The sequence below is a fragment of the Colossoma macropomum genome, unplaced genomic scaffold (genome assembly GCF_904425465.1).
Source record: "Colossoma macropomum unplaced genomic scaffold, Colossoma_macropomum, whole genome shotgun sequence".
Classification (NCBI taxonomy): Eukaryota; Metazoa; Chordata; class Actinopteri; order Characiformes; family Serrasalmidae; genus Colossoma; species Colossoma macropomum.
The window spans coordinates 54792803-54810802 of NW_023494792.1; the positions used below are offsets into that span (position 1 = coordinate 54792803).

At 36.5% G+C, this 18000-nt stretch overlaps 1 long non-coding RNA gene across 1 annotated transcript; it reads left to right on the forward strand.

Annotated features, from left to right (window-relative positions):
- Positions 1 to 5853: 5853 nt before the first annotated feature.
- Positions 5854 to 8012, forward strand: LOC118812536. Its single transcript, XR_005007554.1, has 3 exons — positions 5854 to 5905; positions 7105 to 7167; positions 7950 to 8012. It is a non-coding gene; the product is annotated as an uncharacterized LOC118812536 (long non-coding RNA).
- Positions 8013 to 18000: the final 9988 nt, after the last annotated feature.

The window sequence follows — 18000 nt, forward strand, 5'->3', positions numbered from 1 at the left end:
GGTGCATCATAAAGCAGTGAATTTAAAACTACACCAAAGTGTTCACAAAGTAGTGACAGCAGGTTACAGACAGATGTACTGCAAGATACAATTAAGAGATTAACATTTATAGATGATCTGTATATAAAATTGACCTCAGTTTTGGTTTGTTTGGATTCAGAATGGCAAGAACAAAAGATCTATGTGAAGTGAAAGAGGATTCATTAGCGAGGCACAGACCAGAGAGGAGCTCAAGACACAAAGACTACTAACCTGCCTTGTGTTTCAGTGGGAACAGAGACATTTACATTTACATCTATGAGACAGCAGTACATGGACTATATATTAGTGTGATATGTATTAAAAAAAAAAAAAGAAAAGCCGTTTGTCAGGTGTCTCAGAATGTCAAAGCAGAATGGGATCAGACTGTGAATGGTCTGTCTGCAACTTTACACAGATTTCATAAATTCCAATCGTGTTTGATTCCTCCAGCACAGCTCCAGAGAGCTGCAGATTCTATTTCAATTCACACTGAAGCTGTTCTTGTGGCTTGTGGAGGCCCAATAACTTCCTTTTAATTTGTCACCCCTCTGTATTTGGCAGAATGTCCATCTCAAACTTAAATTTTCTTTCTCCCATCAGAATTTAAAGAGTTCAGACTCACTGAGGGCTGTGAGGGGAATCTGGAAGTGTTCTACAATGGAAGCTGGGGTAATGTGTGTGTAAATGGAATGACTGAAGAAACAGTTAGTTTGATCTGTCAGGACCTTAACTGTGGAAAAGCTGACAGTGAGACGGCTACCAGAGCAAGAGTGGAATCAGCTCCTAACTGGTTGGATTATCTGAAATGTAGGAAACATGACTCCACTCTGTGGCATTGTCCATCTTCACCCTGGAGACAAAACTACTGTGATAATCGCAACGAGGTGGCTCACATTACCTGCTCAGGTAAGCAGTTACTTTCCACAGTTAATACTGTTTTTTATCCATTGCCATGAACAGAAATGTTAAGAGTGAAGGTGAGGCTACAAGACTAAATGCCCAGAGAGCTTAGCCTGTAAGTTAAATTGTTCAGTGACTACACTACTACACTACACTACTATATTTTCTTACTACAGATAAGGGAAGCTTACCACCTGCTCATCCAACATGCTTTTTATTTCCACACCAGCAGCAGTGCTCAAGTAAGACATTAAAATAACAAACATATCAATAAAATAATGTGCAGTGAATCTTTTTTTAGATAATAAAAATCAATGTCATTTTCATGAATATCTCCTCTTTATGATTCATAACCGTTAATGAAAACATTCTATCAAGGCCAATCAGAGCTTTTTATCTGAACTATTAGACAGGTTCAGTTTAAGTCAAATTTTTCCTAAACACATATGACTTTTATATCTACTGTACCTGCACAAATTAAATTGAACAAATGAATTTGAATGTAAAAGATTTCTTTGTGAAACTTAATTCTAAGTTTTTATGCTTCTTCATATGTGATGTGTGTGATGTAGATCACCTGCCTCTCAGGCTGAAAGGAGGAGAAGGAATCTGCTCTGGGAGGCTGGAGGTGTATCATCAAACTAAGTGGGGCTCTGTCTGTGTTGATCTGTGGGACATCAGGGATGCTCAGGTGGTCTGCAGGCAGCTGGGCTGTGGGCCAGCGATTGCTAATGGGAGTCTTTTCTTTAGTGCTGGTGGAGGGACTATCTGGCTGAACAGAGTGAAGTGTAGAGGGAATGAGATTCACCTGTGGGACTGTCCTCATTCCCTGAAGGAACACACTGACTGCTCCCACAGTCAGGATGCTGGAGTCACCTGTGCAGGTCAGAGGAGTTTTTGACTCCAATCAAACCACTTTTATTCCAGCGTTAATAATCTGCAAGGCTTCATTGAAAACTACAATGTTTCACATTTGTTAATGTTACCTAATGTTAGTTTAACCCTCTACTGCATGCATTATGAGAGCAATTTAAAATAAAAAAATCAATTCACTTTTCTTGCATAAAATCGTCCTTGATTTATTTTTGGAATGATTATTAAATTCAAAGACATAAAAAAAACATAATAATAATAATAATAATAATAATAATAATGTGTGCAGGGGTCCTTTTGGAGTATGTTGCCTTGAGGCAACATTATGTGACAATGGGAAGAAATTATATAGAGCCATATTTCCTGAAGTGGTGAGACCTGGCTTGTTACTGGCTAAATCCATTCCACTGTCACATAATGTTGCTTCTAGGCAACAAATATATTTCTGCAAAATCTCATGACAAAAAAAAAAAATTATACTCAATTTTTAAAAAGAGGTTTAAAGAGATAGTATGACCAAGCACATTCTTTTTATTGACATATTCAATAACTTCCCTTTACTGTTAATCCTATCATTGTCTTTAAATATGTATAATGTTATTGTAAAGTGAGGGAAATGAGTTTGTTGCTCTGAGGCAACATTGTATAGAGGGTTAACATATCTAATGCTTAAATTGTAATAAGTTAGAATCAGAACTGCCAGTTAGCACCAACAGCTTCACTTTACTGAGTTAATGTTTGTATTTTTTCCCTGTATTTACAGACATATCTGTACCTTCTACTGCTGCACCCACAACAAAAAGTACCACCACCACCACCGCTGGTCTCTTAGATCATTTTTCTAAATATTTCTAAATAAACTTTTCAGTGCTCTACACAGTTTCTGTTTTTATTTTCAGTTGTTCAGCCAATAAAGAAACTCCTGAATGAAGAAAGTCTACATATTTCATCCGTCTATCCAGTGCCTCTCCTGGTTCTGGGAGTGGTGCTCTTTCTGGCCTTAGTGCTTCTGGTTGTGCTGTTTTACCAGAACAGAGTGCTCAGGAGAGGTAGAGAGATTCAGAGATCATCTACAATCCACTTTCTGTACATTCTCTAAACATCATTAGTCCTTCAATCTGTCATCAGTCTTCTCTTCTACTGAACTGGCTCCATGTTTCTCTCTGTCTCCCTCACAGTGATCTCTAAGAGGAGGCATAAGACTCTGACTGAGGCAGTCTATGAGGAGGTCGACCGCAGGAACATCACTAAAAGAAATGACTCGACGCAAAGGGGTGAGTGATATGAAGAGTGTTCTATATGAGCCTTATTGGAATAAATTAAAGTATACTGACAAGTCCAAAGAACACACACCACAGTGCATACACATTTGCCCAGTAATAGTTCATTTTCAGTAATATTTTACAATGCAAAACAGCAATATTTCATAATATAATAACAATAATATATTAACTATAAAAAAACAGCAATGTTATTATTAGTATATTCTTAGTGTATTACAGTTTTTCTCAGTAACTTGACAATATTGTTCATTCAGCAATCATATTCTGAAAACAGTTAACATATGATACTTAACACAGTCTTGCTGGTCAAACCGATGCACCTTCTTCACATAATGATCTAACCTCCACAAAACTTTAATCTCATTACCCAAAAGCAAACTTTCATATTGAACCCTAAAAATTAGGTGAGTGAATTCCCTCAAACACAAGTTTCAGTTTGACCCTATCCAGCCTTCATTAATGCTGTATGTCTGTCCTGTAATATCTGCTGATTTTTTTTACAAAAATTGTGAGAATATAGAATTATATTATATTATATAATTGTCAGAAAGTATTACCAGCAATACACTTCAGTACAATGTAATGTATATTCCCATATTCCCATTCCTATATATATAGAGATTCCAGTCGCCAGGCTTGACTGTTTGTCAGTAGTGGTATAGACTGTGTCAGAGGCACCCAAACAGAAGGCCTTAGCATAAATACCATACTGAACAGAAAATTCCAGCAAAATTCAGCCAAAACATTTATGAACCATGTCATCAATCATGGCTTATGAAGGTGGAAGACATTCTAACACAATCACCTTCACACAAGAACAGACTTACGTATTTCACATCCCTCTACTGACATATACTGTCTCCAGTCTGTGGTTTGCCTTCATTTGAGTCAGTGTTGCTTTTCTCTATTCTGACCTTTTTCAATGAGTATGGAAAAAAGCAAAAAATACAATATCTGATTAATACTTTTCGACAGTTTCCTTTATCCACATTTACAATCATCAACTGATCACAGCTGATTGCTGAGTTAACTACAGTAGACTATGTAGTTCACATGGTTGCTGAAGGTAGATAACTATGAGAGCATTTTTGTCAGTTGTGAGTACATTTCCCATTTGTTTTATACAGTAATCCAATTAACTTTTTTGTTTTATGGGGGATTTGTGTTAAATGCTTTGAAAAAGTGTGTGAAAAGTGAATAAAAACAATGAGAATTTGTTAACACGTTTGCAACTATAAGCTGCTACTTTGCTAAGAACATAATAAAGATTAAGTCGACCTCAGCAATCAAGAAAAATTGTAATAAATATGCATATTAGATTAAATGTGCAGTTGGAGTAGATCTACATGTAGTGTAGTGTGTTAATTCTGCTGATAAGCATCTATTAGGCAGTTGAAGTTAAACTGTGTAATTCCTGTAAAACTTCCATTTTTGGACATACAGAGAAACCACACAGCTGCAGGTGTGCATGTGTGTTTACGTGTGTGTATGTGTGTGAGAGAGGTGGGGGGGGGTGGAGAGAGCAGGAAAGTAACACTGTGTGTGTGTGTGTGTGTGTGCGTGTGTGCTTGACTAAAGGAGTCACTGAGAGAGCGAGCCCATCAGTTAGTGACTGAGTCAGTGTGTGACTGAGTGACTTACTGAGTGAGTGATTGTCCACATGACAAGGTGAGAGTGACCAAGTGATAAGTAAAACTGAGTGACTGAGTGACCAGGTGAGTGACAGAATAATCAAATAATTGATCAAATGAATTAGTGTAACCGAGTAACAAAGTGATTGAGTGAGTGAGCTAATCAGTGACCGAGGAAGTAACATGTGAGTGACCAAGTTACTGAGAGACCATGTAAGTATCCAAGTGATTCATAAGTGATCCAGTGAGTGACCAAGTAAGTTAATATGACCAAGTGATCGAGTGACCGAGCAAACAAATAAGTAACCAAATAAACAACCAAGTGAACGTAATGAATTTAATGAGTGGTCGAGTGAGAGCTCTAGTGATTGACCATGTGAGTGGCCAAGTATTGTATTGAGTTACAGAGTGGGTGACCAAGTGAACAAGTGACTGAGTGAATAACCAAGTGACCGAGTGACCAGGTGACAGTGACAGAATGAGTGATGAAGTAAGTGACCAAACAAGCATGTGATTTTTTGAATGACTGACTGATAAGTGAGTGACAAAGTGAGCAACCAAGTGACTGAGAAAATGAGTGAGTGACCATGTGAGCAACCAAGTTAGTATCTGAGTGAGTGTTGACTGAATGATTGAGTGACCAAGTATTGCATGAGTTACCAAGTGATAAAATGACTCATCAGGTAAGTGCGCTTTCTACCACAATGTCCAGCCCTATTTACTGATGTCTTTCCCAAAGATCGAGATGCAGATGTCACTTCAGTCACTTTTCCTATTGAAAAATGAGCCAGTGAGCAGTCTGTGTGACTGAAACTGCCTTCTGTGCCTCAACAATGAAAACTTTTGCAGGCCCACTTAGATCGTTGCATTTAGCCACCTTGAGCCAAAATTGGGATCATTCTGGGAAGCTCAGCATATTTATATACACCACAGATCATGGTAGGATTAAGCTGAATGCTTAACTGTATCATGCAGCACACCTGTCTGGAAGCTTCTACACTCATTTACTTTCTCCACTTATTTATTCAGGTTTTTCCTTTAATTTGTCCTCAGCATGTAGCTCCTAATGATCCACAGCACTCAGAGGATTGTGGAAGGTTCTGCATTCTAAACATATTTTATGACTGTTCTGCTCTCCTCTAACAGGAAGTATCCTCTCTGAAGGATATGAGGATGTGGATGAGGAGCTTCTCTCAGGTAAGAGGACCAGAACATGTGTGTGTCCTCTGAGAAATATTACAATCACAGTTTATAAAAAAAAAAAATCACTACATCCATGTTTAATAAACAATAGTTATGCAAAATGTTTACAGTAAATTATATTATTTGATATGTAATAAATAATCATTAATAATGTGTTTAATTTATATGGTGCCTTTTTCAAACTCAAAGATGCTGCACAACAGTAAAAAAAGACAAATCAAAAATAAACAACTATCACACACACACACACACACACAAACACTCACACAGTTCCCTGGCTGGTGAGGAAAAAAATCCCCAAATCACAAAGTAAAGTATCATAAAAACACATTAGCTGTGGTGTAAAGTTTCTCAGCTGGCTGGCCCAGAAAAAATCCTTAACTGTGGTGTAAAGTTTCTCAGTCAGCAGGCTCAGTAAAGCTCTTTAGCCATGGTATAAAGTAGAGCTGCTTAGTTTCAGTACTCGATCTGGTGTCCAGCACTGTGTGGTCATTTCCCAGCTCAAACTCACCTACTAAACCTGATACTTAACAGATAAGTTGAGTCAGGGATTGAGCAGGTAAATAAGTAAACTGCCCTGGACACTGACCCTCCAGGACGGGAACTGAACAACTCTGGTGTAAAGCCTCTCTGTCTGACTCTCTATGCTGGTTGTGCTTTATGTGGATTACTAGTAACATTTTCTGCTTTTTTCTGTTTCAGAGTGAAATTCAGGTGTTAACACACATTTCTTAATACTGTGTTCATACTTTCAAAACTCTTTACACTCTTGAGGAGAGTATGAAAGGTGTTGGGTGGTTTTAGTGTGTTTTAGATGTGTGATTATCTGCTGAGATGAGCTGTGTGATGGTGAAGAGAACTGTGCAAAGAGTTGTGTAATTTCAGTATTGAGAAATGTGTGCATCCAACTGTAAGAAAAAAAAAAGATTTCCTCTTGTGAAGAGAATAAATGTGTATGTATTTGTGTGTGTGTGTGTGTGTGTGTGTGTGTGTGTGTGTGTGTGTGTGTGTGTGTGTGAGGATGGAGGGGTTGTGTCTGTGTCTGAGTGTTGTCTCGAAGAGCGCCCTCTACTGTCTGCACTGATGTGATTTCCTGTAATCACCCAGTTCTCAGTGATCCACAGCACTCAGAGGATTGTGGGTGGTTCTCCATTCTGAACATGTTTGATGACTGTTCTGCTCTCCTCTAACAGGAAGTATCCTCTCTGAAGAACAGCATTCAGGATATGAGGATGTGGATGAGGAGCTTCTCTCAGGTAAGAGGACCAGAACACGTGTGTGTGTGTGTGTGTGTGTAAAACTTCATTCCACTGAGAAATATTACAATCACCATGTAGAATTCATTAGAGAATTCATTATAAACATCATCATCATCATCATCATCATCATCATCTTTATCGTTGTGGTTCATTATAAACAAATGTTTCTTAATCCAAGTTTCTTTCAGTAGTGTTTTTTTTATGCTGAGAACATTGAGGCTCAGAGTAAATCCAATATCTGAAACACAGCACCAGAAGTGTAAAACTATGTTTATATTTACTTTCTATATATTATTTTACTCTATTTTACACTGTTAATAGTATTTTACTTTTTTTTTTACTTTATTTTTTTTTTCATTTGCCTGTAGCAGCACGATGCATTTCTAATAAAGAATTTTGGTTTTATTTTATTAAACTGATGCAAAATGGGTGCAAAACCCAATTTTGCATTTATGTGTTTGTTCAGTGTAGTTTTACTTCTAAATGGGTATACAGTATTTATTAGGAAAGTAATTTACTTTTTAACAGTTACATTTTAGTCCTTTACATTTTTTTCTCCTGGTATTGTTTGTATTTGCTGTTTCAGAGTGAAATTCTCTTTAATCGTGAGTTTAGTTTGTTTCTCTGATTGAAGATTTGATTAATCTCTAGATCAGAGGTGTCTGCAGAAATTATTTCCTGAATAATCTTAATGCAGTCACACACTGAAATTGACATTAAAGGGTCTCTGAGTTTTTTATTTTAAAATTTGATTAAAAGTGATCTTTTTTTTTCTGCAGCAAAGTCTCTGACTGGAGTAAAGGCAGAATATTATGATGATGTCACCACCAGTGGTCTGATAAGTGAATTATTTTATTAATTAATCACCTGATCGTTTTTTTTCTTTACATTAAACCGCAATGTATAAATATGATTACACTGTTTGTAAAGTCAGTCTGCTTTTATTTGATTTAGGTGAATCAGCAAAAGAGGACACAGCAGAGAACTATGATGATGCCATCACTGCTGGACAGATCTCTGATAGTGTAGCAGGTGTGTTTCTGTTTTGGGGTTTTAGTTTAGAACTAGAAATTAAGTAGAGATTAAAAACATTGCAAATGCTGTGAAAATAAAATAATCTAACAGTCTGTACTTGTAATGACTTTCTGAACCATTTGAGGCCTTCTCTCTCCCTCGCTCGGCTCCGCCCTCCACCTGTTTCTCATTTCATCTCTGCTATTAAAACTCCAGCTTTCTTACCTCAGTTGTGAAGTCTTGTGCCTCTTAGCAGATCACTGAGCCTTATAGCCCTTATAGAGTTTTTGTTTACTTGTTTCCCTTTGATTTTTTGACTTTTAATGGAAGTAAATGGAGATTTTTTTTTCAAGGTAATTTTGGACCATTTCGGTTGTTCCATTCATTATGAAATTTTGACATATTGTCCAAATGATGTCAAAAAGTGAAAAATGAAGTATATATATATATATATATATATATATATATATATATATATATATATATATATACATATATATATATAAGGTATATATATTATTTTAAAAAAATAATTCAAATATGGAATTCAAATATAGCAATGTAATCAATAGTAACATAATGTCATAAAATCATACTAATTATGTCAGAAACACTTGGCTAATACAACTGTGTAAAATATGGTTTTATTTCCTTTAAATGTCTCTGTGTTTTGGTGTAGAGGACGCAGCAGAGAATTATGATGTCGTCACTGCTGATCAGAGCTCAGCTGTTGTAACAGGTTTGACTTGTAATGTAACAACACTGTAATCTCAAACATGAACACAGTCACTGATGATACTGATGCTGATTTAATGACATTTATCTCTACATTTTGACAGAAGACATGACAGATAACTATGATGATGCTGTTACCGCTGGACCAAACTCCAACATTTTGACAGGCAAGAATTTTCTTAATGTAGGAAAAAAATTAAACAGAAGATTCAACACAGTAAAAACATCAGTTTGGTTCCTTTTAATTGCAATTTATCTTTCCATGTTGGTTTAGTGGACACATCAGATAACTATGACGATGTCATCACTGCTGGACAGGATGTAGGAGAGGATAAAGGTGAGTGGCTGATCTTGTTGTGTATGGATTGCAGATGTACTTGTGGAGTGTGGAATAGCTGATTTATTTGCAGAGGAATTCTCGTGAAAGTATGTTTACATTATCTATAAGATAAATAAATAGTGTCTTCGTTATTTTAATGTGGGACAGAACACTGTCATTTGTTATCAAGTACAGTCTTCATTCACTCTGTGCAGACAGTTCTGGAGACTAATTTATAAATTAGTTGCACACGTAAACTTATAAGTGCATTTTGTAAGAAGTGTGCACATGTGTAAGATGGACATGATTAGTGCAACACTGCCTTCTAGACAGGACTGGAAGTAATCAGTCCTCTCTACATCTGTCTAAGTCTGTTCTGGGAAAGATGGGCAATACAGATGGACAACAGAGTTGGTTGTGTCTTTTATTTAAGGACAGAGAATAGATCTGTAGAGCTGAAGGTTTATGGAGGGTCAGTGTCCAGCACTGTTTGGTGTTTCTCTGTTCAAACTGAATAACCATAGTAATTAACAGATGAAATGAATCAAGTGTGTTTGATCACTAGAGTAAGAAACAAGGAAGTCTGTGCTGGACACTGGCCCTCCAGTAAGTTAAAGAGTTCTGGACTAAGAACTACCATGAAGGTGAATCAGACAGAACTAGTCATTCAGTATTCACTGGCAGCTCTGTAGCTTCTTCTACACATGGAATGTCTCAGCATTATGTTCATGTTTTGATAAATATTTAAAAGAGTTACAGCCTAACTGTTAAACAAACTTACATAATGCTCTGTTGTCTGTTTTCCTCTTTTCCTCTTTTTTGAAATACATTAACTGTAGGACTGTTTTTTTTAAATAATATTTTAAAGAGGTTTAATTCACCTGTTTACAGACTATGATGACGTGGAGGAGGAGCCCCAGACAGAACCTCAGACAGAGATCTTTCCTCAGGAAACTACACTCAAACCTCTTCAGGAGCAAGAAATGACATTATTATAGACCACAATGATTTTTTTATAGAGTATAAATGGGATACAGTGGGTTAAACACCCCAAGTATATGTAAACAAATTACAAATGCATTTATATATATATATATATATATATATATATATATATATAAAAGATTTTAGGATAAATGACTGATTTGTTGCCAGAAGCATTCGGTTTTAATTACAATGTGAGGAAATGATTGTTTTGGATTGAAGGTCTGCAGTTAAAGGGCTCTTCATTGTCATTGTATATAATTTATGAAGGTAAGGAACTGAAAGATGTTCTGGTCAGAAGAGAATGTTCAGCGTTTATCAGTCAGAAACAGTGAGGAAAGTGATGTTTCACTGTAAATAATTTTCCCTAACAGCTTCTATTATCGATATTGGCTTTCAAAATCAAGCAGCTGCTTATAACTGTTTATTGAGCAATAATAAACTTTAGATTACTAATGTTTAAGCTGCACTGCAAAAAAATAAAAAAAAGTTCATCAGTTCAGTTTGAAACATTTACTGCTTTTTTAGGACATATTAGGTTCCTGGTTTTATTTGCTTGTTCATTCAAATAATCAAACTTGAATCGCTCTGTTGTGACAACAATAGCAATAGTGTTATTTGACAGGGCATTTATTTGGTACAAAGCAACATTTTCATGGGAAATGACATCATCACCTCATCTTTGAGTAGAGGCAGCTTTTTATAGTTCACCAGTATGACATAATGTAGTGAATTCAGACTATATGTCCTTGTTTTTCCATCAAGTACTAAATAAACTGTTTTGTTTTGTTGTGACAACACAATAAAATGTTTACCCAAGAAAGTAATTTGTTGTACAGTGTAGTAAACTTGTTAACTCAGTTAGCATTTAAAGTCAAGCTAATGTTTTAAAGCAGCTACTGAATGTGCTGCTAGTTTATCTGCTGATAACCACTGTTTCCTCAACATGAGCTCCTCATCATTCAGAATGTAAAGCTTGATTTTCCAGAAGCTCAGTGTCTCTAAAATGAGGATCTAGAATAGAACTATATCCTATAATCCAAAAGTCACTGCTGTAACACAAGAGCTCTGGATATACAGGATGTTGACAGTGAGCTGTACTTAATAAACCATGTATTCAGGTATCTTGATGAATTGTTCCTGCATTTTCTCTCTTTTTTAAAAGTAAACTCAGACCATGTTGAACAGGAGTAAACTCAGACTCCAGACTGAGGCAGAACAGCTCTGATACTAAATATCCACTCAGGACAATAATCCACATTATCATCAGGGCCAGCACTTATAATTATTTCATTTGATTGTATTTACAGTTTTTCTTGATTGCCTACAAACATTTCAGGACACGGTGTCAGAGCTCCCAAATGCCTACATTCACATTCTCAAAACACTAAACACACACATTTAGCAGATTCTCTCATATGGAGAGTAAATGAGCCACTGACTACAAAATCATAAAATATAGTTCAATAGCTCTGACCTAGCCACGCCCCTACAGCTGACCAATCAATACCCAGGCCTCCTCTGTAGTCACCAATGATAAAAAAGCTGGTTTTGGCTGTTTTGAACACTCAGAGCTAAAACACACAGATTAACACAGACTGAAGGTAAAAGAGCTTCCAGTTTATGTTAGAAGTCAGTTTCGAGATGTTTATCGCTGATCTCGGTCTTTCTGTTCTGTCAGTTCGCTTCCTCTCGTTTACCTATTTGTCAATTAAATGTGTTGACTCGCCCCCTTAAGAAGCGAAGCCCTACGGAGCCCCGGAGGGGACAGAGGTAAAAATAAAAATTATTTCGAGTGAACGTGTTGTGATTCGTATGCATGTTTACTTTTCTTCGTGGTCACGATTTCCTAATTCATTCCCACGATTAACAATTCGTTCTCTCGTTTTCTTTCAATCGTGCGCAAGTTTTCTTTATTTCGTGATTATATCTTTTTTAATTCGTGATCGCGATTTCTTAATTTGTTCTCGTCTTCTTTTAATCGTGATCATGTTTCAATGTGAATTAATGAAGGAAGGAAAAACATGAACTTCAGTGAAGCATCCAACAATCACAAGGACTGAGTCATGAACAGGACACACCTGTTTAAGATATTATTGATGAGTGTTTGATTCTAGTTAATTTGTTCTTTTTCATGACTTCTATTGAGGATGATGATGATAATTAATGGCATTAATTTAGCATTAAATTGTAGTTAATGTTATTTATTATAGGGTGGAAATCTATGACAGCACACTTTTAATTACAATCTAAACTTAGAAGAAGTCACATCGTTTTCTTTTGGTTTCCTGATTAGACACTGATTTTTAATTGTATTGATGTGATGATGGTTGATATTGATGAAAGTGATATGAATATTTAAAAATGTTGAATGTACCTTGTTATTATTAATAATTTATTTTTTATTATTATTTTATGTCTGAGCGAACACTGAAGTCATATTAGGACACCAGCAGTGACCTCAGCTCAGTGAAAGTGAAAATGCACTTCACAGCTTTAAGCTCAGAGTTTACAATAATGATCGATTAATAATCCTCTGCTGCCACCTTGTGGAAAATAAAATGTATTACACTGATTGGATCTGTAAGAATGTGCGAGAACGATATAAACTAAATTACTGGCATAAAAGGACATTGAATTATGATGAAAAATATATTACTTTTATAAAAGTCTGGAGTATTCTGTGATTCTCCTCAATTACTATCATGTTCTTTCTTTCTCATATTACAACATCCTGTTCCTCAGTTCAGTCTAATCACTTTATATGTTTAAAACTAATATCTTTAAATTTATTTATTTATACTGTTATAACTGACCAAGTAGTGTTCCTGTGTATATGTATTTTAACTCAGAGCAGCGTGTGTGCGTCTGTGTGTGTGTTTGCACTTCTTGCTATCCTTGTGAGGACTACATGTTCTCTCGATGATAGAACAACATGACATTTTTGCACAAGTGAGAACATGTTGCTGGTTCTCTCTTAGGCACGTGTTGTTTAAAACACACATTGCTTCTTTTTTTTGGAAAAGCTAAAATAGCAGAGAAACTGGCTTTTGAATACTGAGGTCAGGATTTTTGTTAGATTTAGTATTACTTGGCAAAAATTGAATAGAAATCAATGGAAGTCCTCACTAGTCATGTAAGACAAATGTGTGTCTGAGATGGTTATCAGTGTGTGGATCAGCGCTCTGCAGCTGCAGCATTAATGCTTTATTACACTGGAGTGTTTCCTCTCTCTGAAGTCAGTCTCCTGTATGTTGGTGTGTTTCTCACCACACTGCTGCGAGCGTCTCTCCTTACACACACACCTCTAGAGACAGAGGTGGAGTTCTGTTCATCAGTGCTGATGCTTTTTTGATAAATATGGAGAAAGAAAAAAATGCCTCCACTGATTTGTCACTGAAAATGTTTGATGATTTCCTCTTCTCTTTCTAATAAGGTCATAGTGAGTGTGATTGGCGGCTGTGGGGAGCTCTCTTTCTCTCTCTCTCTCTCTCTCTCTCTCTCTCTCTCTCTCTCTCTCTCTCTCTCTCAGTTTGTTCAGTCTCTCTGGGGGGAGTGGAGGTGAAGCTTGTTCTGTGGCTGAGTTGAACTGACTGTGTGCAGGTCAGAGGGCGATGGACAGCTGTGTGGCTCTCATTCTTCTGTCCTCCACAATCACACTTACCACAGCTGGTAAGTTCACTCTCACTAACAAATAATCAAAGATACCCCCCCCCTCCCCTTTCTCACTCACTCTGTATTTCTCCCTCTGTTAGTTCAGTGTCACTCTGTGAGTCTGTTAAAGCCATGTTGTATTATACTGATCTGTGGTTGTGCTCAGGATTATGGATCTGTGCTTTGAACATTTTTATTTATTAAGATCAAGGACACTTCTTGAACTTCAAGAATTTGTTCTGTGTCGTAACTGTCATCTTAACAATTACTGCCATGTACACTGTGTGTGAAGTTTAGGAGGCCATGAAGAGGGCTACATGCAACATTTTTATTTTTCCCAGAGGTCCACTTTAAGTGCTCCAAGGGGCAGCATATAGATAATAAATAACAGGAGACCTAGAACAGAGCCTTGGGGAACTACCTGAGTAACAGAAACAATAAATAATTTGTGCCTCACAATAGTAACTTTACACAACTCAGCCTGGTATATTTGAGCCAGCTTTGTCTGATTTTTTTAGGCATGGATTAGTTACTTGATACATGTAACACTGTTATATACTTAGGATACAAAACATGTAATGGCCTTCTGTTACTGTTACTGTTACAGAAAGAAGAACATTAATCAGATATAGATTATCACATTATATCAGATTATAGATACATAAAAATAGAGCGAATACTAGCAGAATTACATTAAAAGTAGATTTATGCACCTTGTCGCCTTTCATCGAAATTCAAAATTGTGAATGATAAATATGTCACTTACATGAATCATGTAGGTTTGAGTTTTTACTTTTTTAATTTTGGGAAGGGTGGGAGTCCTGCTGCCTGCAAAGAGTTCTTATTTAGAATCCCCCTTCCAGTGTAGCAGTTCATGGTCTTTTACTGGGCCAATAGAACTCTTAGAAACTCTTTTGTTATTACTGGTGAATCAGATTGTTTGCAGTGTTTTCTTGAAGGTCATTAAGACTAAGAACATTAACACTGGCTAACATTTTATACAGATAAAATGGAGAACGGTAAACCTGGCTAAATTTTACTCATAAAATTTCTGTATTCAGTAGTTTTTTGAACAATGGGTGCAAAAACGTTAACATATATAAATCATGATTTTTAACTAATACAGTCAGCTTTGATTTTTTAATGTGAAGTTAATTCAAACAGCTGTAACTGCTTAGAGCTACAAACCTGCTCACTGCTCACAAGTCTGTATGTCTGAACTGACACAAATTATATACCTTTATGGTTGAAATATTTCCATACTGAGCAACACAGATATGGCCATTAAACTAAATGTTAGATTATTCTAATCCTATTCTAATCCTATTCTAATTCTAATCCTAACCTTAACCTCAACCCAAAACCTAACCCTAACCCCTAATATGTTTTTGACATGTTACTGCGAGTCCATTGAGTGTTTGTTTCATCCAAAAAGGACCACTCAAAATAAAGTGTCACTGAATTCACAGATCAGAACTGACAAAACTCAGGTGTAAGTTATTGCATCATGGAGTATTAATTAATAATTAATATCAATGCCTGTGATTTTGGAGCAAAATGTTCAACAAGCACACATGGGTGTGATATTTAGATGTCCATGTATTTTGGCCATGGATCATAGCTATGTTTTTGCTCTCTCTCTCTCTCTCTCTCTCTCTCTCTCTCTCTCTGTCTCTGTTGTACAGTCAGTGTGAGGTTAGTGAATGGTGGCAGTCGCTGTGCTGGGAGAGAGGAGGTTCTTCATGATGATCAGTGGGGAACAGTATATAGTTTTAACTGGGATATCAGGCTGTGGAGACGCTGTAGATGCACTGAGTGATGCTCACTTTGGACCAGGATCAGGACTAATCTGGATGGATGATGTGGACTGTAATGGATCAGAGTCTACACTGAAGAACTGTAGATCATCAGATTGGGGTGAACATGACTGTGATCATGATGAAGATGCTGGAGTCATTTGTTCCGGTAATCTTTGCAGTGCTTTTAGAAATAATCCTTCAATATATAATCAATTGAATCTAAATTAGGTAGATTTCACTCTACTTGGATAATTACAGGTTTGTCTTCACATGTTTTTAAATCTTTTTTAAAAACAAATTCTCTTACTGTACAGTTCTGTTTTATTCATTTGGAAACACATGATTATAGATTATATATATTTACAAACAATTTGCTGTTAATTGTAAACAAATGTTGTAATCTCTTTTTCACATACTACTACTTAGGAGTCAGGCTGGTTGGTGGTTCTCACTGCTCTGGGAGAGTGGAGGTGCTTCATGGAGAGACCTGGTGCACAGTGTGTGATGCTGACTTTGACCAGCAGGGTGCAGAGGTTGTTTGTCGAGAGCTGGGCTGTGGACCTTCAATGTAGAGGAAAGGAATCTCAGATTTGCTTCTGTTCACCAACTTCACCTTCACTCAAACACACCTGCACACATGACAGTGATGTGGGTTTGGTGTGTGCTGGTAAGAGGCTGTATCTTCATCAATTAGCCAAACATTTAACATTGTAGTCTTACAATTTATCATATGTTCAACATATGATTTTTTGTCTGATTCTATGTCTTTCCTGGTAGAAATACTTCTCTCTGTTCTTCCTTTGTACAGACAGTGTGAGGTTGATGGACGGTGACAGTCGCTGTGCTGGGAGAGTGGAGGTTCTTCATAGAGGACAGTGGGGAACAGTGTGTGGTCATTACTGGGATATGAGAGATGCTGCAGTGGTGTGTAGAGAGCTGGGCTGTGGAGAGGCTGTAGATGCACTAGAGCTCACTTTGGACCAGGATCAGGACCAATCTGGATGGATGATGTGCACTGTAGTGGATCAGAGTCTACACTGAAGAAGTGTAGATCACCAGAATGGGGTAAACATAACTGTCATCATGATCAAGATGCTGGAGTCATTTGTTCAGGTATGTTTTATTAAATTTCAGTGTTCTTCTCCATGAGGAAAAAATGTATCCTTAACATTTAATTTCATAGTATTTAGTTTTATTAACATAATCGTTACAAGTTCCTAAATTGTAATAATAACCATACATACATAAATACATACACACACACACTATGTATATATATATATATATATATATATATATATATATATATATATATATATATGCTCCCCTGGTAATCATGATCAAAATAAACTGTAACAAGTGTTCTTAATTACTCATGCCTCATGCTTTTCATCTTTCATTCAAAATATCAGCAAAAATCCTGTTTTTTTAAAGAAAAAAAATCTTGTTATCAAATAAAATTTTTTCTTCAATCTGTTTTCCACAATTGTTGGCACCCCCAGAAATGTATAAGAATGAAATCTAATATAAGAATATCCCTACTTTTATTTTATTAAGTTCACCTGAGTGATTAGGAACACTTAAATAGTCAGACATAACTTCCTGATTCACAGGGCAATATATATAAGATAAAGCACACACAAATACCCTCAGTCATCCATCATTATGATCCTTACTTGTGCACAGTAAGGTAGATGATATGAGTGTACAAAAAAATCTCCACTGATCACAGATGGGGAACTGCAGAAATTAGTTAGGTTTTGGGGTCAGAACGTTTCCCAACCCCCAATAAAGCACCACCTATATAACCACAAGTTGTTTAGAAGTTTGCCAGAAGAAAGCTTCTGCTGTCAAGAACCAACAAACTCAAGCATCTACAACTTTCAGTGGGGCCATGTTCTGTGGTCAGATGAGACCAAAATAGAGGTCTTTGGCAATAAATACCAGAGGTGAGTTTGGCTTGTACACAACGATAGCAATGCAGAAAAGTACCTCATCCCCACTGTGAAGTATGGTGGTGGATCTGTGATGTTGTGGGACTGTCAGATACATAGTATCACAGGCTTCATCAAGTACCAACAGAACTAAAATCAAAACCAGACTGCCTCAGCCGGCAAGCTTAACCCTCTGGGGTCTGAGGGCATTTTTTTTTATTTTTCCAAATATTCTGAAATTTGTCTTTGAAGGCACTTGCATATGACTTGATGCTCACATATTACTGTATATATCAAAATGTTCAGAACAATCTCAGCTCTATATAATGAGAACCTTTGAGCACAATATCAACATAGCTTTACTTATTTGGGCAAATTGTTTTGGTATTTA